We start from the raw sequence: 20,836 nt of genomic DNA on the forward strand, positions 1-20,836 counted from the left end.
TCAGGAAAAAAACCAAAATGTTTACAAGTAAGCATCCCCTGACAGAATTTGGCCCAAGCCTTCAATCCATACTCCTGCAAGTCAGCTTTACTCATTTGAATAGATAAATGGAAACAAGTTCTGATTAATGATGTTCTTTTTCATTGTCCTGCTGGATGAAGTTGGAGGAAAGGATTTCTTTTCCTTGAGGACAAGGTGATGAAGGTATCTAGTAAGAAAGTCTTAGGCATAGTGTGAAAAGCCGTGTGATGAAGGACTGGACCCCAATTTAAAAGCAGCATAATTTTCTAATCATAATTAAATGAGAATACTTGTGTTACCTGAAATTACCTCATAATTTTATTTTAGTGTTGTTGAGAGACTGAAGCACCAGTTCCCTGGGGAAAGTTCCCCAGGCCAAATGCATTTTCTACTGAGTTTTTAAAATATTTTAAATAAATACTATTTCCCATCCTACCCACTACCCTTTACTGTCAGAATTAAGACTTGTGATATCTTTCTCTGCCAATGCTCTCTGTCATGGGTGACTGGTGTCTCTTTAGTCAGGGGGGGCATGTGCCCCCCCAACACTAGTCAGCGACAGGGGGGTGGCCACTTCCAGAAGCAGCGCAGCTGCTTTTGCTGGTGGCCCCACTCCCTGGCCGGCACTCATAGAGGGGGCACTGGTGCTCCTGCCTGCACCCCTGCCCACCGGCTAAACAGAGTGCATGGCCTGACAGGGGGTGTACCCACACTCTCAGGGGGTGCACGTGCACCTCTGTGCACCCCCTACATGTCGCCACTGCTCTCTGTCACAATATATGCTAAGTGTTAGGAACTTGAGAATAATCTAGTACATAGACTCTCTTTATAAAACAGAGGTAACTACTCTCCAAAATATAAGACCAGGAGAATTTCTTCTTATATTTATAGGCAAAGATCTGGAGAAGTTTATAAAAATCAAGAGATCAGACCGTATTATTCCACTTTTAAATAGTATCAACTCTGTCAAATTACATGAAACTCCAGCGGATACAACCAAGCACAATATCAAGAAAGGTTTTGATAATGTACAGTAGCATTTCTTCTTAACATTTGAAACATTTGGAATGAGCTGAGTTTTCTATCTTAGAGTAAGATGATTCGTTCTGTGGTAAAATTATCATTCATAAGGATGAATGAATCCAATGGTTTTCCTTTAGAAAGAGGTAGCAAAAAGTATTTAGTCTTTGATATTTATGCAAGTTATTGATACTTATATATGTTTTAGGAGTAATTTCAGTTAGTGGAGGGTAAAAGAGATGATGGGAATGTTGGCTCCATGTTAGTCCCCTTTTATTCCTTCCTTATAGAGGTTTGTCACGGATTTTTCTTGGTATATAAGACAATGCTTGAGAAGGCTTAAGGACTAATATAATTCCCCTGCACATACGTGGAGCTTTCCTGAGTAAACATGCTGGTCCAGCACTATCTTATCTAAGATTCTCCACCTGTGAGATAAAGTGACACTCTCACTGAGGATCAGTTAGTAGGGGCCAAATGGAACTGGAGATCCTTTAGAAACTGAAGGTACTAAACTGAGTGGTTAGCACAGGGGTAGGCAACGTTTTTTGGCCGGAGTGCCGAAAAAGATCACAAAGTCTACCTTGGAAGGTCTGGAATGGTGACATGCCGAAGCTCGGAGCAGCTGTTTGTAGCCTCCCAGCTGCAACTGGCCCACGGAGCCCAGTCTGATTGCAGCAGGGCTTGCAGCCTCCCAGCCGCCTGCTGGGAGCAGCCTGGGCTCCATGGCTGGCAGCAGCTGCTTAGAGCCTGGGCTGGTGGTGGTGTGCTGAACAAAATGGCCTTGCACCATGCTTGGCATGTGTGCTGGGGGTTGCTGACCCCTGGGTTAGCAGATACTTATAGGCCTATAGTCCTGAAGTATTTGTTCATCATCAGCAGTAGTTCCTTGATATGAGCATGACTGTCTTCAAAGAGCTTCATGTTCATCTGCAAATAGTTCTGGGAGGAAGGGGTAGATCCTGGTGATACTGGGTCACAGCTTTCCCTTTGTCTCTCTTGTCTGTCTCCATAGTGAGGCAAGTTTGCTCAAAATGATCAATGTCTGGTATTACATCATGGCACCATTGGGGATGATTCACGGCTTGAGTCTCTTAGGTATGGACGTTAATACTGATGTCCACACAGCAGGAGAGAAAGCAATTTGCCCTTCTCTTACAAGGTTATAATGTGGCGAGACCTCCAAGAGCCGAGCTGTGGGAGCTGGAAAACCTACATATGGAAGAACGCGGTATTTGGAATTAAAGTTTGTGATGTAAAGCATAAGCTTATGGACAGATACATGTTGTGGTACTTACATAACATACATTTCCATGTCAGACACCTTAATAAATGTTGTAACCTTATATAAGTTTTAGCCGTTTATATAAGTTTTAGCAGTTTAAAATTACACCAACAATTCTGAATATTTGAATTTTAGAATTAATTGAATGGAAATCAAGATTCTGTCCTAATATTATTCTAAAAGGACTTATAACCACAGTTCTTATTAGAATAGGACACTTTAATTAAATATCTTGAAATCTGTGGTCAAATCCTAAAGTCTTTAGGCCAGTGATTCTCAACCCTGGGGAGCTATGAGATCCTAATGGCTAGGGACAGAAATCACACATAATCAGGTATAAGTGATCAGAAACTGGTTCAAATCTGTAGGACAACAGAAGTTCAGTACACATAAACCATTTTCAAAATAGGTGAAACCGGTTTAAGATAAATCTGGATGGATATAGTATCAGATTTAACTGATTTAGGTTAAATCAGTTTCTTGAACATCTGCCCCGATCCTGTCTAGATTCAAATTAACTCACAGTCCTCCAGCATCCCAAGATGCTTTGCATCCCCTCTGCAAACCTCCCCTCTCCCTTGCCCCCTCAAAGAGTGGGCTGGCCAGCCTTGGCCCAAGCTGTCTACTCTAGTGGAGCAGAAAGGTGTGCTCTGCAGGCATGTGGCTGCATTTTCAGAATTGAACGCGCTGTTCAACTGTTTATTGGTTCAATCTATGCAGCTTAGATTAACCTGTGAAGACTGAATCAATTTAACCTTGGAGTTTGTGACTGTCTGTATTTAGTCTTAAAGAGTACTACTGGCTGCTATGCAATATTAGCACTGTTACATGTGCAAACACCTACGGAAGTTTTATAAAAGTGATTTCAAATAGAATTCTATAGTGTCAACAACATTCTGACCTGTTGTGGTCTGAGTTCTTTGCAACAGAATAATTACTCTACTATTTCTCTGTACTCAAAAAATGAGGGAATGGCAAGAGCTGGCATTTTGGCAGGGGTGCCTTGAGTCTGAAAAAGTTGAGAACCACTATCTTAGGCAAAAGATTTATTGAGGTTAGCAGGACTGTGCATGAGCTAGAACTGAGTTAAACCTGAATAAGAACATCTGTATTTGATGCTGTATATCCAAGAATTTTTTGCCATCCAAACTAAACACAAAAAACAAAATTTAAGAAGTTATATTTATTTGGAATAATCTCATGCTTCCTGTCTCTCTTGACTGAGCACTATTTTACCACCTTGCCTGAAATGAGTTAGAAAAGCTGGTAGGATCACCAGGTTCTTATTTAAATAGTCGTATGGGCCTGAATGCTGGAAAACCTATTTTTCCTATTACATGAAAATGCCTAATCTAAGGCAGGAAAGGTTCTTTGCGTAAACATGATATCGTTTATTAGACCAACTAAATAGCTGGAAAAATTGTTCTTTGCAAGCTTTCAGGCACAAACACCCTTCTTCAGGCATTGTCTGTACACCAGACTCTCCAAAGCCTGAAGGATGTTTGTGCCTGAAAGCTTGCAAAGAACAATTTTTCCAACTATTTAGTTGTCTAATAAAAGATGTCACATTTTACCCAAAAAGCCATGTTTGCCAATGGCCTTAGACCAACATGGCTACAGCCAACAACTCTAATCTAAGTTCTAAAGCAGTCTGGGACAAGACCTTGAGAAATTCTCTATTCATCTACTGAAATAGGCAGCCAAGGAAGTAGGTAATCTGTCCAAATCAGTTTTTAACTAAAATGGTAAGAATTTATTAGGGTGCTATCTTTTATTGGATGAACCATGAAGCTGGGATAGAGTTAGGCAATTTTGAATGTGTAGCACGTTGGAGTCCCAGGAGTGGCTGTAACACCCCTGGTGGCTCTGCAACCGTGGCTTGCTCCACCCCAGGGTGCTCCCCCCTATCTCATCTGTCATGCCTTGATGGATTATATATGAATATAAAGGGAGGCTGCCCATGGACAGTTGCTTGGCCCCAGTCATGCTGGCCCCCAGGCCCCTGGCTGGGCCTCTATACTCTTAGGCCCCTACCTGGGTCTCTGCAATCAACTGTGCCCAGCAGGGCACTTAAAGCCTTATGGGCTAATTTGTGGTTCCAAACCTCCCCTTTACCATGCCTCACCAGGTTTTACCTAAATATTCCCTCTGTTGTGGCCTCAGCCTCTGCCCCTTTAATGTAGCTAGGCCTTCTAGCCTAAGACCACTGAATAGGACCTGGCTTTGAGGCACTGGCTTCTCTTGTCCCCACTAGGCACTGAGCCCCTGGCTCCTGTATGCCAGGCCCCAGCCCCTCTGTGGCTCACTAAGCCTTCAAGCCCTGAGCTTGAAGGGCTCAAGGCAGTCAAGTCCCTCCCTGGACATTAATGAAGTCTCTACCTCCCCTATAGCTTCATCCACAAACCACCAGTTTCCACCCCTTCATGAGTATAAACCTTTACTAACTCAGTATCCTGGGCTTCCCTGGGCAGAAGTTCCTTCCCTGGTGGTAGCCAGGGAGAGACTGCCCTGCTAGCCCCAGCCCTGAGCTTATATGCAGACTGAGACCTGGCTGCATCTGGTCCTCTGGCCACCTGCAGGAGCTGGGTAATTATCTCATTAGCCAGTTGCCCTGGTAACCTGCAGCTGTGGCACCCGGTCTTCCTACAGAGCTCCCTGGCTGGGTTGCTTTCCGTCTAAGTAACAGAATGCAAGACAAACTTTTTTAGCTCTATCCCAGCTTCCTAGTTGGTCCTATAAAAGGTCTAATCCTAAAAAATCCTTGCCTCAGTTTCTGGACCATCATGACTACAACATCATTTATACAGTATCATCTAAGGTGGTGTGATTTTCAATTGCTGAGGAAGCAGTTCTATGAAAAAATGTAAATGCATTGGGAATATCATAGCATGCAGACTTACGGAGAAGATTTCAAAACAGAGAATAAAAAGAGTGTGTTCTGCAATGAAATGAATATCCTACAGCAGTGGGGACCAACATTTTTGGCAAGTGTGCCACAAATTAGCTCTGCACCCTCCCTGAATGTCACTCAAAGCCCTTCCCACTGTTGTCTCTGCTTCTTTACTTTTTGCTTCTTGCCCAACTTGCTGCTGGTGCTGCTTGTCCCCTTCACAATCTGCTGCATGCCACAAACATGGACTGCCTGTTGCGCATGTAGCTCACATGCTGCAGGTTGTGTCCTGTAATTTCTCTTGAATTACTGGTGGATTTGTCATTACTTCACAAGGGTGAAACACTAGTTTTTCCCACTGAGGCAAACATTTGTTTAAAATAGGAGCCCATGATTAATTACATAACAGTTTATATAATTAATATAAACTATTAATTAACTATTAAACAGAGTTTATATAATAGAATAAGGGGCTTCCTATAATGTAATTTCCTCTAACTATTGAATAAATAATGTATTCCTTATAGAATAAGTAGCACTCAGTAGTACCTGTGAATGCTGTTGGGAGTTTAATACTTCTGAAAGTAAGACAGTTGACTTTGCTAGAAAGTACCATTTATTCCCTGCGGAAAGCAAACTACTATTTAGTTTTAAATACATGTAACATGCAAAATATTTTGCTATCTTTTTTATTTATTAAATAAGAAGAGAACAACACACATTTTTGGAGTATGCTTTTGCTTTAGGTTGGTGTAATATAGCAGTGCCACATCTTGTTTTGCCTTTCAGACATATCACAGGTTTGTTGCATTGATTTAACCATGTTACCCTCTCTCTGCTGCCACTACCCTCTCTCTGCTGGTAATTCCATTGCCTACTAATGGTAAAGTATTCCCCATGCCCTGCCCAATCTATAAATTTTCCATGAAATGACAGGAAAAGGGCAACAGCTTTAAGTTAAGAAAGGAAAATGATGTAATAATAATCAAACCACAAAACAGAACTCCAACCCAGGGAGTGAGCAATGAAAATAAGGTAATAAAAAAAGTAAAGAACAACTTCATAAGACATGTTATTACAGTGAACACTGCACTGACTTTGTTTATTTTGCTTATTATTATGGCTGTCTTTAAAGTTTCTATGACAAATGTGCTTGAGCTTTTCAAATTAAAATTATTTTTCCTTAAGAGCTAAATAGGCATCAACCAACATTTTGCTTACATGCATTCTTATATTTACATGCCAAACTACATGCTATATAACATGATTAGCTCTAGGCTAATATTAACAATAATTACTTACTGAGCTAAAATAAAATTTTGGAAACAAGTGTATGTTAGGTTTACCTATTTAATACTTGTGCTATGGAGGTGCTGAAGGTCATATTCCAGATCCAGAAGTATTGTAACCAAAAATGTTCCTGCTAATCTGTCCAGAAAAAAGTATCATCCATAGTACATTTCAAGTCAATGCCACCTGAATGAAAAAAAATTTTACTAGCTAAGGAGTTCAGCTAGTGACATGCAGAGTTCATTCAACTCCCTTTGGATCAGGGAGCAATAGAAGCTATTTGCATAGGATTGACCTATAAACCACATTCTAAGGTATTAAAAGAGTCTCTTATACATGTGTCACTAAGTAATGCTGAAATGTAAGTAAATTATTTACAAGGGAGACAGAAAAGAAGGGAAAAACCACACCAGGCTTATTCTATGCAAGGTACAAAAACATTATCAGTGTGGTTTTTCTCAGTTAGCAATCACAAAAACTCACAAGCCTGGGGTATGTTATGAAAATGGAAAGTATGGGACTGGCACAACAAAGATTAGTTTATTAATGAGAATGGCCCCAAGATGAAGTTGCAGAAAGCCACTATAACATAGCCAATGGGAGAGCTACACTTTTACAAGTGGCAGTTACAAATATTTTATCACCTGCACCCACTCCAACTCTGGCTTACCCTATGTAGGCATGTTTCTCTGATGCAAGTAGGTACCATTTGGCCCTTTAATTTGATCTATACTGGGGAGACCTTCCAGGATATAAATGTGTTTGGAGTGATAATTTAAGCAACGCTGTAGTACCAGAGGCCTTTTAAAAAAGTTTTTATAACAACTTTAATTAAGTATTTTTAGAATCACCTGTTTCCAGGATGCTAAGTTAATATGATTACAGAAATAGATCTGGTAACCAATGTTGTAATTGCACAAGCGCTCAAACTGGTTTAAAATGTTGGGAATACTATCCAGTTGTACATGATTCCTCCAATTCTGTTCTCAACCTTATCTCTTGGGCTAGGGACAGAAGTTGCACATAAATCATTTCAAGTAATCAGAAACTGGTTGAACCCTGTAACAGAACAGAAGTTCAGTGCACATAAACCAGTTTCAAAATGGCCGAAAGTGGTTTAAGATAAACCTGGTTGAATGTAGTATCAGACTTAGCTGATTTGGGTCCAACCAGTTTATAGAACTTCTGTCCCAGATTCCTTCCTGGTTTAAGTTAAATTGGAGTCCTCCAGCATCCCAGCATGCTGTGCAGCCCTGGGCTGTGCTCTCTGCTTCTACAGAGTAGGGCTGGCTCTGCTCCCAGATGCCAGCAGGGACTTTTCCATCACCAACAGCCAGGAGTGGGGTGGATTTCCCCACCTCACTCCCTTCTTGGCCAGGGAATCAATCCAGCTTCCAGCTGGGGCAGGGAAGCAAAGCCCCCACTGCCAGCTTTCCCCCTCCGCTGGGCATGGGGTAGGCATCCCCCCTCCCCCTCAGCTGGCGGGGGTAGTGGGGCCCAGCTCCTGGGTAGGGACAGGGCCCCAGGGCTGTAGTTCTGTCCAGGAAGCACTGGGCAGCTGATGCTCTGACCCCCTGAGCCAGCTTCAGCAGGCACTAGGAGCTGTGCTAACTCAGCAGCTCCTGGGATGGCAGAAGGGGTCTGGAATGGGGGTGGGAGAGGGAGGGGGAGGAGGATGCTGTTTTTCCTCCCCACTCCCTTCTCAGTTGGCCTGCTGGCTGGGGAGCAAATGTCACTGGGTGGCCAGGGTCCCAGCTGCAGAGCTGCTCACAGTCCCACCTGAACTGGGAACCAGGGAGATCACTTGGCCATGCCCTCTCCCTGTTCAGTGGGCCAGCTGAGGAGGGAGCTGGGTGGGTGGGAAATGGTCCCCATTATGGGCTTCCCACCCCCTGTGCCAGGCACAGCTTGGCTGAGAGTCCAAAGCCGGAGCATTGGGGGGTTCCCTCCACTCCCTCCTCAGCTAGCCTGCACTCCTACACCTGGCACAGCCCAGCTTGGGATCCAGAGCTGGGAGGAGGGGTCATTCTCCCCCACACTCCCTTCTCAGCTGACCTGCTGGCCAAGGAGGGGGCATGGCCAGGTGATTGGCTCAGCTCCTGGATCCAGGTGAGGGGGGAAGAAGGAGAACCACCCCTCTGGGGGTTCCTCCCTCCCCCCTTCCTCAACACCAGGGAGACCCCAGCTGGGGGCCCAGTGCCAGGTGAAGGGGAGGGTTTTTCCCCACACCCCCTCGTCAGCCAGCCCAGACTGAGGAGGGGGCATGGCTTGGGCAACTGACTCAGGGAGTGGGGAGAAAAGGAAAGAGATGCCCTTCTAGGGGCTTCCTCCCTCCTGCTTTGGTGGGGGAGACCCTGGCTAAGGTCTGGGGGGAGGGGTGGGTTTCCCCCCAGGCCTGCTCCTCAGCTTGCCCAAACTGAAGAGCGGGCATGGCCGGGGGGACCAGCTCTGGGCACAGGGAGAGAGGGAGAAACACTCCACTGGGGGCTTCCCTCCTCCCTGGCACTAGGGAGACCTGGCTGGAGGTCTGGTGGGGAGGTTCCCCCACACCACATCAGCTGACCAGGGGCTATAGATGGGAGTTGGCTGGGGAAATCACCCATTTTCCCACTGGCCAGCAGGTTGGGAGGTGAGTTCTAACATTCCCTGGCTCCTGGTGTGGGCCACTGCAGGGGTCTGGCTCCCTTTCACTTTTCAAAAGTGAACATGAGTTCACTTTCATATCAGTTCAACCTAAGCAGTTTACAGAAACCTACAAAGATTGAATCAATTTAGCCTCAGGCTTTTTGACTGTCTGTCCCTAGCCCTAAGGAATAAAATGAAAAGCATTCTAAGAACTCAGGGACTAGGGACCTGTAAAATCAGTTGCCTTGTTACAAATTAATCTCAAAAGAATTATATTATAAAATGGGTTAGACATGGAAGATAGCTTTCAGGTCATGTTTAAATGGATACATATAATCATTTCAGCTACCTGCTCTGAATATTAGACATTCATTCACAGATCACTCCCAATTACCTAGAAATAGAAAGTCTGTATTTAGCTGATCCAGTTTCTTGTTCTCAGTAGTCCTAATGTCCTGCTAGAGCAGGGGCTGTTAAAGGCAAGAGCAAGCCCCTGCTTACTCTGTTTGCATATTCTTTCAAAGAAGACAAGGTAGGCAAACAGCAAGAGCAAATAGGGTAATTTGCAATCAGTTCACTGGGAGCAAGAGGAGAAAGGGGAAGAGGAGCCAGGCACTAGACATGAGATCCTGCTCTTGGAAGGTAAGTGATCTTGGTCTGTGTATGTTTGGTTGTGTTAGGGTTACCATATTGCTAGTATCAAAAAAGAGGACACCTGTGCGGGGGGGCGGGGGCATATGATGTGGGGGGGGGCAGTGATATGGTTGTGTTCTGTCTCTGCCTCTGCCCCTCACTCCAAAGCCCCTGCCCCCCCAGCCCCTCTCACTCCCAACCCCCTAGACATACCAGTGCCTCACTCCCACCCAACAGCTCTGTTGCAGGTACACGTGCCTCAGGGAGGATGGTAGGGAAAGGACTGGGATTGCACTTTCACTACAAGGATTGGGCCCCTCGTGGCTCCCCATCATCCATCGCTGGCACACCAACATCTTACAAGCCAAAGTTGTAGGTGTTTTTTGGCACACTGCTCAAAACTGTTGCTGACCCCTGGTCTAGTCGCACCCAAATTTTACACATGGGGCATAGGTTACTAATCATGATCAGTTAACAGGGTTTTGTGTAAACCTTCTGTCAGGCCCAGGAATTAACAAGAACTTTACACAAGGGGTTTTACACAAATCCCCTCTCTTGCCTCAAGTCCCCACCCAGAAACCTGGGAAACTAAAAGCTACCTGGGTGTTGCAATGCGAACAGACTTCCCCAGCCACAAGAAATATTAAACCATAACAGGGTTTATTGATGGGGGAAGGTAAATGGGACATGCAAACAATCTTAGAATTTGATTAAATGAGCCTGGGGTTAGGAAAACCTATGCATCACTGATTTAGTTTAGTCTGTAAAGTGCATCTCTACCCTACCTCCTACCTGCCTTCCAATAACAAGTTAAGACTATTATATTTTACAGGGTATGTAGGATGCCAGAGCCATAGCCAACCCTTCTTGCTGCTATCTCCACAGGCAGTAGAAGAACCCCAAGCATACTACCCCATAGCACTGTTAGGACACACACTCTGTGCTGTTCTAGTACTATAAAATATGTGGGGATCATGGGAACTGTGTTAAAATACATGGGGAACGTGGCACAGGGGACATAATGGTAGAAGCCTACTACCAACCTCCGAACCAGAAACAAGAGCTGGACCAGGAATTTGCCAGGGAACTGGCTGAGGCTGCACGCTCCTGGTACATCATTATCACGGGAGACTAACTACTCGGACACCTCATGGGAAGAGCACGCAGCCAAATCCGATCAGTTGCAAAGCTTCCTCATGTGCATGGACGAGCTCTACTTGACTCAAGAAGTCTATGGGCTGACAAGAGGTAAAGTATTGCTGGACCTGGTACTGGCCAAAGGGGATGACAGTCAGTGACCTAAGAACCAATGGAAAACTGGGTGATAGTGACCACGAGCTGATCACTTTTACTATCCATCACAAAGCTGGCAAGTTAGTCAGAAATACAGAAGTGCTTGACTTCAGGAAAGCTGACTTTGACAAGCTCAGGAGGCTCGCTGTCGAGGCCCTAAGGGACCACGACTCGACAGGAAGGAGTCCAAGAGGAGTGGTTGCTCCTCAAGGAAGCAATCCTGACAGCACAAGAGATGGCCATCCCATCTAGGAGGAAGGGTAGCAAAAGGGCTCAGCACCCCCCTTGGCTCAGCAGGGAACTTGAGGACCTCCTACATCTCAAAAGAGAGACTTATAAAGGATGGAAGGCTGGAATTATCACCAAGGAGGAGTACTCAGCACTGGTCCATACCTGCAGGGAGCACATCAGGGAAGCCAAGGCTGCAACTGAGCTCCATCTAGCTTCACATATCAAGGATAACAAAAAGTCCTTTTTCAGATATGTAGGGCATTGGAAAAACGCAAGGGTAACATTGGACCCCTGCTGAACCAAACGGGACAGCTGATAACTGACACCCAGGAAAAGGCCAACTTGCTTAATGGGTACTTTGCATCAGTCTTTCATCAGTCTAACGGGACCACCCTGCCGAGCAAGATGCGAGTGGCCAGAGTGAGGACATATTTATATCCAGCATTGGTGTTGATCTAGTAAAGGATCACCTTGAGAGGCTGGACACCTTCAAGTCAGCTGGGCCTGACAGACTACACCCTAGGGTACTCAAGGAGCTGGCAGGTGTCATAGCCCAACCATTGGCAAAAATATTAGAAAACTCGTGCCACTCAGGTGAAGTACCTGAAGACTGGAAGAAGACCAATGTGGTACCCATCTTCAAGAAAGAGCGGAAAGTAGATCCTGGGAATTATAGGCCAATCAGCTTGACTTCAATCCCTGGTAAGATTCTTGAGAAAATTATCAAGGAGATGCTTCTGGATAAGCTGGCTGATGGCAACATCCTGAGGGATAGCCAGCACGGGTTTGTCACGGGTAGGTCTTGCCTCACCAATCTCATCTCCTATGACCAGTTGACGTATCACCTAGACAAGGGAGAAGAGATTGACGTCATATATCTGGACTTTAAAAAAGCCTTCGATCTGATGTCCTATTACCTCCTTATGGAAAAATTGGCCAATTGTGGCCTTGTCTACACCACAGTCTGGTGTCTGGGAATTTGGCTCTGAGGTTAGACCCAGACAGTAGTGGTCAATAGCAGCGAATCATTATGGCGCTCCGTAACTAGTGGCATCCCCCAAGGCTCTGTCCTTGGACCGGTTCTTTATCAAAGATGTGAATATGGGTGTCAGAAGCGCACTGGCTAAGTTTGCCAATGACACTAAACTTTGGGGTATAGCGTCCACACCTGAGGACAGGCTAGTGATCCAGGCTGACTTGGATAAACTTAGTAAGTGGGCAGACACGAACCTGATGACGTTCAATACCGATAAATGTAAGGTACTCCACCTCGGGGGAAAAAAAACCCGCAGCGTACTTTTAGGCTCAGCAGTGCTACGCTTGCTAGCACCACTGCTGAAAGAGACTTGAGGGTCAAGATTGACCACAAGATGAACATGAACCACCAATGTGATGTCGCAGCTGGTAAAGTGAACAAAAGCCTGGCTTGCATCTATAGATGCTTCTCAAGTAAATCTCAGGATGCCATCCTCCCAATGTACTCGGCCTTGGTGAGGCCACAGCTAGAGTACTGCATCCAATTCTGGGCTCCGCAATTCAAGAAGGATGTTGAGACGCTTGAGAGAGTCCAGAGGAGAGCCACACACATGATCAGAGGGCAAGAGAATAGGCCTTATGAAGACAGGCTGAGAGCCATGGAACTTTTCAGTCTGGAAAAGCGCAGGCTCAGGGGAAACCTGGTGGCTGCTTATAAGTATATAAGGGGTGTACATCAGGATCTGGGAGAACGTCTGTTCACCAGAGCGCCCCAAGGAAAAACAAGAACCAACAGTCATAAACTCCTACAAGACCGTTTTAGGTTGGACATAAGGAAAAATTTATTTACGGCCCGAGCCCCCAAGACCTGGAATAGACTCCCTTCAGAAGTGGTGCAGGCACCTACTCTGGACTCATTCCAGAAATGCTTGGATGCTTATCTTGCTGGGATCCTTTGACCCTAGCTGACTTCCTGCCCCTGGGGCAGGGGGCTGGACTTGATGATCTTTGAGGTCCCTTCCAGCCCTAACATCTATGAAATCTATGAAATATAGGCCTAATACTTCTCCCCCACCCAATTTTAGCCATTTCAGCTGGAACTGTAATGCAGACTAGATTTGGGTGGCCTAATTTTGTACGAAACCAAAATTAACACTGGTTAGTAATGTGGGGAAATATCTCGAGTGTAGACAGGACACAGGAAAGAGCTGTCTGATTATCCCTAGAATCGAATCACAGGCATTCTTCCTTACACCCTTATCTTTACACCTAATCAGTACCTGTACTGAACTAAATACTGTATTTATGTCTAGACTGTTAAGGTTGTACAGTGTATTTCTATTTGAAATGAATGTATGCATTTAAGTAGTGTTGAACTGTTGGCTTTCTAGCCCTCAGAAAACAATGAAGTAACAGAACTACTGTAAATATTACCTAGCCTGAGGGTAAATTACTTCAGGTAAAAGAAACAAAAACCACAGCTATTCAGGTAGATGAGGTATCCTAAAAGAATGCAAGTAGATAAATTAATGGTAGGGCTTACCTTCATATCAGAACGCATATTTGGCAGGTAGGCTATAATGCAGCATAGAAAAACCTTTCTGGCATTGCTATCTTATTATTCAGAATCTCAGTCAGTTTTCCTTTAAAAAAAATAGAAGTTTTAAATTGCTATGTTTGCATCCCTAATCTCAAAAATATGAACTGAGTGTAACCAATGTGGAGATGTCTGTGTAAATGTGCAGAGAGCCTAGAACAATTGCTCACACATTATCTGCCATATTTATCAAAATGAGACATTACTTTAAATGTCCAGTGATTAATTTAAATGTCAATACTGGCCATGTCTACACAAGATTATACTATGCCAGGGGTAGGCAAAATGTGGCCCGGGGGGCTGGATGTGGCCCACCAGGCCATTCTATCTGGCCCACGGGGCCCCTAAAAAATTTAGAAAATAAATATTTATCTTCCCCTGGCTGCCTGTCATGTGGCCCTCAATGACTTACCAAAACTCAGTAAGCTGACCTCCGCCCAAAATAATTTTGTCCACCCCTGTACTACACAGTGGTTACTGAACATTTATTTAGTACTTGTATAAGTAATGAGCAGTAACCTGAATTACTGAGCAGTAGTACTAGTGCTGGCAAACGTCTTTTTTGTGACACTACTGTGCAGTAGCCTAATACTACTGTGCAGTAGCACTGTGTCACAGTTTTTGCCATGTGATGCTACCATGCAGTGGTATCAGGCTCCTGCACAGTCGGCATCACATGTAGATGTGCCCATTGTTAACTATTTCATTGCTTGGATAAGAGTCAGGGTTGTAGGCAGGATGGCACCTTGGGGCCTTTGTACATGCCACATTTTTTGCCCTTTCTTGAGCTGCAGCAGCATGACTGTTTGCATGAGTGGCTTTTCCAAGACACTTTAAAAGTCTTTCTGGTGCATTAGAATAAAACTTATTTTAGTTTGGCTTGCTGGGAATTAAAGCATCACATCCATGGATTTGTTGTATGCAAACACAAAGGCACTCAAAGACATGAAATGAGCCTCTTTGTCCACCAGATGGCACTGCAGCCTCTTTTGTAGTTCACCCCTTTGAATTGCTTCCACTTCAGAATTGCTTCAGCTTTTTTATTTTCTTGTGCTATTTGCCAGCTCCCTGCTTCTGTACCTGCATGGCAGGGCACAGGTGAGGGACCCTGGGCTGGGAGGGCAGCGCTGGGCTATCCCACTCTCCTGCGGTGCTGGCCAGGGACTGGGGTTAATTCATTTGAAAACCTAGTGTGTGCAAACACTGATGTGATGCTCCACAATAAACAAGTTTAAATTTTATAAACCTATTTAAGTTAATGAGGATTAAACTCCATGGTGTGTACTGGTGCCCTTGGAAACTAACTATTTCAGAAAGGCATGAGCTTTCATAGGAAACAGCCTACTTTGCTGTGAATGGACTTGCAAAAAGAAAGGATTTAGTAGGAATTTAGGACGCAGACAGCAACGACATTTGTCATGTGATTGGCCCCTTGAAATCACTCTAAAGCCATGCCCAAACAGGAAAGCATGGCTACAGAGTCCTCTGATTGTATGATAAATTTACCCTCATTGTATGAGGGTTCAAATGAAGCCGCTCCTAAGTGGAATGACTTAATTTCTGTCTGTGCTGGCTGCAGCACAGTGAGCTGTAGCTGCTGTCACTGGATGGGGGTGGGGGGAGGAGGCAGAGGAGGGAGGTCCCTTCTGGGGTTCTCTCAGACCTGTTAAGAATGAGAGGGGGCAGTGGGTTGGAACCCATCACCTCAGGGGCTGCACCACTCCACCAGGGCCAAGAAAACCTCAGAAGACCTCCCTCCCATGCCTTCTCCCCCCTCCCCATCCAGAGACAGCAACACAGCTGCGGGGGAGGGGGGAGCGAGGAAGAGCTAAGGGAAGATGTAGCTTCTCTCCTTGCTGCTAGAGCCAGGAGAAAGCCCATTTGGAGCTGATCTTCCACCCTTCCAACAGTTAATGCCTGTTGGATTGGAGGAATCATTCCAACTCACAGCGATTTCTATGAATCGCTATGAGTTAGACTCAGGAGCTACACTTCTACCTGTGCCCTTAAATACAAAGGAAGGGACAGAGGGGGTGGCACTGCAGAGAAAGGCAAAAAGTTAAATGGGGATAAACAAGGTAGTTAACACATTGAGTGACATAGGAATAAACAGGTGAAGTTAAAAGCTAGCCCAAGTAATGGGATAAGAAACCATAGTCTGTTGCCATTGATTAGACAAGGAGTGGGAAGATTGAAGCTTCATGTTTGCCAGGAGTAGATGGAGTTCACAGCTACTATCCTTCTATTTTTAGAGCAGTCAAGAGGCATGCAAGCTTCAGGCTGTAATGGTAACAAAGCTAGTGACCATACTGAAGCTCCACCAAGGGAAGCCAAGCTTGGGGGATCTAATAGAGCTCAGCAAACTCACACAATCATATTGTGAAAATGTGAAGCTTATTGGGTGCAACATCTCATTTTGGTAACTCATGTGGAAGAACCTTATTTGGATACACAGCTTGAAAGAGTGCCTTCATCTTTTCAGCTGATCAGTAAACAGCCCTTCTCAGGCTCCAGGCTAAGCTATCTTCAAAGTCTTAAACAAAAACAACCAAAAACAGTAAATTTTAAAAAAGTAGTCAATTTTACCATGTTGAAGACTCTCCTGGAAGAAGCAGTCCTGAAAAAAAAGAGCTCTCTAGTTCACAAGCAGCATTCTGGAATAAGTGACAACACATGGCTGTATCATCATTATGGAAAACTAGCAAACTGGATCCAGCACTGTGGATGACTCATCTGGGAGCACTGTTCAAACTTTCCCTCAGGCAAAGAATTTCTACTGCTGGCAAGGGAACCAGACCATCAACAGCAATCCTCCCAGACTAATTTGTTCCACAGTGTCTTCAGGACAATACCTGCAACTCATGAAATTAGTTAGCTATATTAGACATGGTTCTAAGGGCAACAAAGCCCACAAAGGCTGCCCAGCACTTTTTTTTTTTTAAGGCGGTCTTGTGATGATAGATGATAGAGGATGACCTTATTTGAAATTACTTGGGTGCTATCACGTACAGATTGGAGTGCATTCAAAAATATAATGAACCAAAGACCTCATACTTTGTCAGCATAGAGCTGGATGCCTGTTAAGAGGGGGACTTCCATCTCAATATTTGAGAAGTGACATTTGAAGCCTTCCTAGTACTCAGTGAATTCTTATAGGTTTTGTCTATAGCAGGGACTCAGTAATCAGGACCAAGCACTAGTACCTGTGCTAAATCTTGGTATCAATAGATATATCTGAGGAAGACTGAGACTTTAGATAAAGGGAAAAAATATGAAGGAAGTTCTGGGAAGAGCCACAAGAAAGTTCAAAGGCTTGAAAAACATACCTCTTAGTGAAAGGCTCAATGAACTTAGGGGTCAGTTCCAGAAAAGGACTGTGGTGACTTTGGGAACTGGGCAGAAGTTTCAATCATTCAAACTTCCACTCAGCTGCCATTTATCTTGGTGGTGCTGTTTCAATTTTTTTTTTTTTTTTAATTTAAAGTTCTTCTGGTACCTGTGGTCCTCCTTCCATGCAGGCCCAGAATTGTTTGATAGGGTAGAGCTCATGCACATGGGTGCTGACCTCAGGCACAAATTTAATCAGGATCCAGAAAGTATGCATTTTTCTGCATTATAGATTCATAGATGCTAGGGTCGGAAGGGACCTCAATAGATCATCGAGTCCAACCCCCTGCATAAGCAGGAAAGAGTGCTGGCTCTAGATGACCCCAGCTAGATGCCTATCTAACCTCCTCTTGAAGACCCCCAGGGTAGGGGAGAGCACCACCTCCCTTGGAAGCCTGTTCCAGACCTTGGACACTCTAACTGTGAAGAAGTTCTTCCTAATGTCCAATCTAAATCTGCTCTCTGCTAGCTTGTGGCCATTATTTCTTGTAACCCCTGGGGGCGCCTTGGTGAATAAAACCTCACCAATTCCCTTCTCTGCCCCCGTGATGAGCCACAAGTTTGCCTCTCAACCTTCTCTTGAGGAGGCTGAAAAGGTCCAGTTTCTCTAGTCTCTCCTCGTAGGGCTTGGTCAGCAGGCCCTTAACCATATGAGTGGCCCTTCTCTGGACCCTCTCCAGGTTATCCACATCCCTCTTGAAGTGCGGTGCCCAGAATTGCATGCAGTACTCCAACTGCGGTCTGACCAGCGCCCGATAGAGGGGAAGTATCACCTCCTTGGATCTATTCGTCATGCATCTGCTGATGCACGATAAAGTGCCATTGGCTTTTCTGATGGCTTCATCACACTGACGACTCATGTTCATCTTGGAGTCCACTAGGACTCCAAGATCCCTTTCCACTTCCGTGCCACCAAGCAGGTCATTCCCTAGGCTGTAGGTGTGCTGGACATTTTTCCTCCCTAGATGCAGCACTTTGCATTTCTCCTTGTTGAACTGCATTCTGTTGTTTTCTGCCCACTTGTCCAACCTGTCCAGGTCTGCTTGCAGCTGTTCCCTGCCCTCCGGCGTGTCCACTTCTCCCCATAGCTTTGTGTCATCTGCAAACTTGGACAGAGTACATTTGACTCCCTCGTCCAAGTCGCTGATGAAGACATTAAAGAGTATCGGTCCAAGGACCGAGCCCTGCGGGACCCCACTGCCCACACCCTTCCAGGTCGAAGCCGACCCATCCACCACGACTCTCTGGGTGCAACCCTCCAGCCAATTCGCCAACTACCAGACTGTGTAGTCATCCAAGTCACAGCCTCTTAACTTGTTCACCAGTATGGGGTGGGATACCGTATCGAAGGCCTTCTTGAAGTCTAAGTATACAACATCCACCCCTCTTCCTGTGTCCAGGCATTTCGTAACCTGGTCATAAAAAGAGACTAGATTAGTCAGGCACGATCTGCCTGCTACGAACCCGTGCTGGTTTCCCCTCAACATAATTTGTCCTGCCGGGCTCTCGCAAATGTGAGCCTTGATAATTTTTTCAAAGATTTTGCCAAGGATGGAGGTGAGACTGACTGGCCTATAGTTGCCCGGGCCCTCCTGCCTCCCCTTCTTGAAGATGGGGACCACATTGGCCCTTTTCCAGTCCTCCGGGACTTTGCCCGTGCGCCACGAGCGTTCAAATAGTCCCGCCAGTGGCTCTGCAATGATGTCGGCCAGTGCCTTCAGCACCCTCGGATGGAGCTCATCCGGGCCTGCCGACTTAAAGGCATCCAGTTCTTCCAAGTGACTCTGCACCATCTCAGGGTCTACGCATGGTAGTCTGGCGCCTTGCTGCTGCCTCTCTACAACCCCAGTGAGAGACTTGTCATGCCCCTCGCTTAGGAACACTGAGGCAAAGAACTCGTTGAGGAGTTCAGCCTTGTCCCCCCTGTCTGTCACCAATTGTTTCTGCCCATTTAGCAGGGGTCCTATTCCTCCCTGGGCCTTCCTTTTAATCCCTATATATCTAAAAAACAATTTCTTGTTGTCCTTTACTTGGGATGCCATCCTCAGCTCCATGGTAGCTTTGGCCCGTCTAACTGCCTCCGTACAAGCGCGAGCAGAGGAGGTATATTCATCTTTGGTGATCTCTCCCTGTTTCCACTTTTTATGTGCTCCCCTTTTGGCCCTTAGGCTGCCCTGGATTTCTCTGGTCAGCCAAGGAAGCCTCCTGGCCCCTTTCCCTCTTTTTCCTCGCATCGGGATCATCTCGCTTTGTGCCTGAAGGATCGTTTCCTTAAGGCACAGCCACCCTTCTTGGGCTCCCATCACTTCAAAACTCCTACTCTGCAGTGCATCCTTGAATAATCGCCTGAGTTCATTGAAATCAGCTTTCCTAAAGTCTAGCACTTTCACCCTACTAGTTACCTTACCCACTCGACGTCTTATGGTGAATTCTATTATTAGGTGATCACTGTCCCCCAGATGGCTACCGATCTGTAGGTCCCCTACCATGTCATCCCCCGTTGCCAATACCAGATCCAGTATAGCATTCCCCCTAGTGGGACCGTGTACCTCCTGTGTCAGGTGGAGGTCCTGTACACAGGTTAGAAACCTGCGTGAGCGGTGGAACTTTGCCGTCTGCATCTCCCAGCAGATGTCTGGGTAGTTTAGGTCCCCCATAACTACCGCCTCTTTAGCTTTTATGGTCTCCGACTGAGGAGCTCAGTCTGGTTTGTGTTCTTAGAACTCAACTAACACACATTCACACGTATGGTCTTTTCACAGTGTGGAATAATGGTTTCCCTTTAAATAACATGGGAAAGGTAGTAAATCAGAGCTCCTCACAAAAATGTGGGAAATCCACATTCAATTCTTTCCTCAAACTGAAGGAATTTAAATGTCCATCTTGCACTTCAAAGCAGAATGCCCTAACAATTAGGTTATAGGCTATTCTAGGTAGCAGGGCACTTCTCATTGCTCCCATTGGAGCCTGGTTTCTGTTGATTTTTAGCATAATTGTGCAGAAAACAAATTGAGATTCAGTGGACCAGAAAGAGAACACAGGACTCTAAAGCCTCAACTAGGAAATGACAGGCCCTGGGTTCCAGTTCTTGTTCTATTATTTCTGCTTTTTAATGTGAAACAGTCACTGGATAAATGACATATGTCATTCCTTGGAACAGGAATTACAAATCAAGTTTTGCCATTCCCAGGGACCAAATGGAATCTTGAATTATTTCCTGAATAGTAGCACAGATTTGACAGGGAAGAAGAGCAGGAAAACAAAGAGGGGTGGGGTGACCTGAGCACAAAAGCAATAGCAACTGTACAATAGGGTCTAGCCACCACAGTGCCAATGGCAGTGCAGCCATTCATGCTGCCCTGTATGCAGTGCGACTCAGGGTGCTCAAGTGCCCAGTTCATGCCTCTGCTGAAGGGTACTCCAGTGAAGTGAGGAAATCTAAGCTTGAGTCCTCCCACATGAAGTTGAACTCATGTCCTGAAACACCCTAGAGCAGTGCAATAATGTGGGTACCAGAAACATCACTTCCTTGAGTTTAAGTTTTTGGGAGAGAGACAGACAGACAGACATGCACAGGAAATGAGAGTGA

At 45.4% G+C, this 20,836-nt stretch overlaps 1 long non-coding RNA gene across 2 annotated transcripts in view; it reads left to right on the plus strand.

Annotated features, from left to right (window-relative positions):
• The window catches only part of LOC109285447 (uncharacterized), a 99,337-nt gene that overhangs the window by 20,038 nt on the left and 58,463 nt on the right, over positions 1–20,836 (plus strand). The window lies entirely within an intron of this gene.

Source organism: Alligator mississippiensis, chromosome 2 (assembly GCF_030867095.1).
Source record: "Alligator mississippiensis isolate rAllMis1 chromosome 2, rAllMis1, whole genome shotgun sequence".
NCBI lineage: Eukaryota > Metazoa > Chordata > Crocodylia > Alligatoridae > Alligator > Alligator mississippiensis.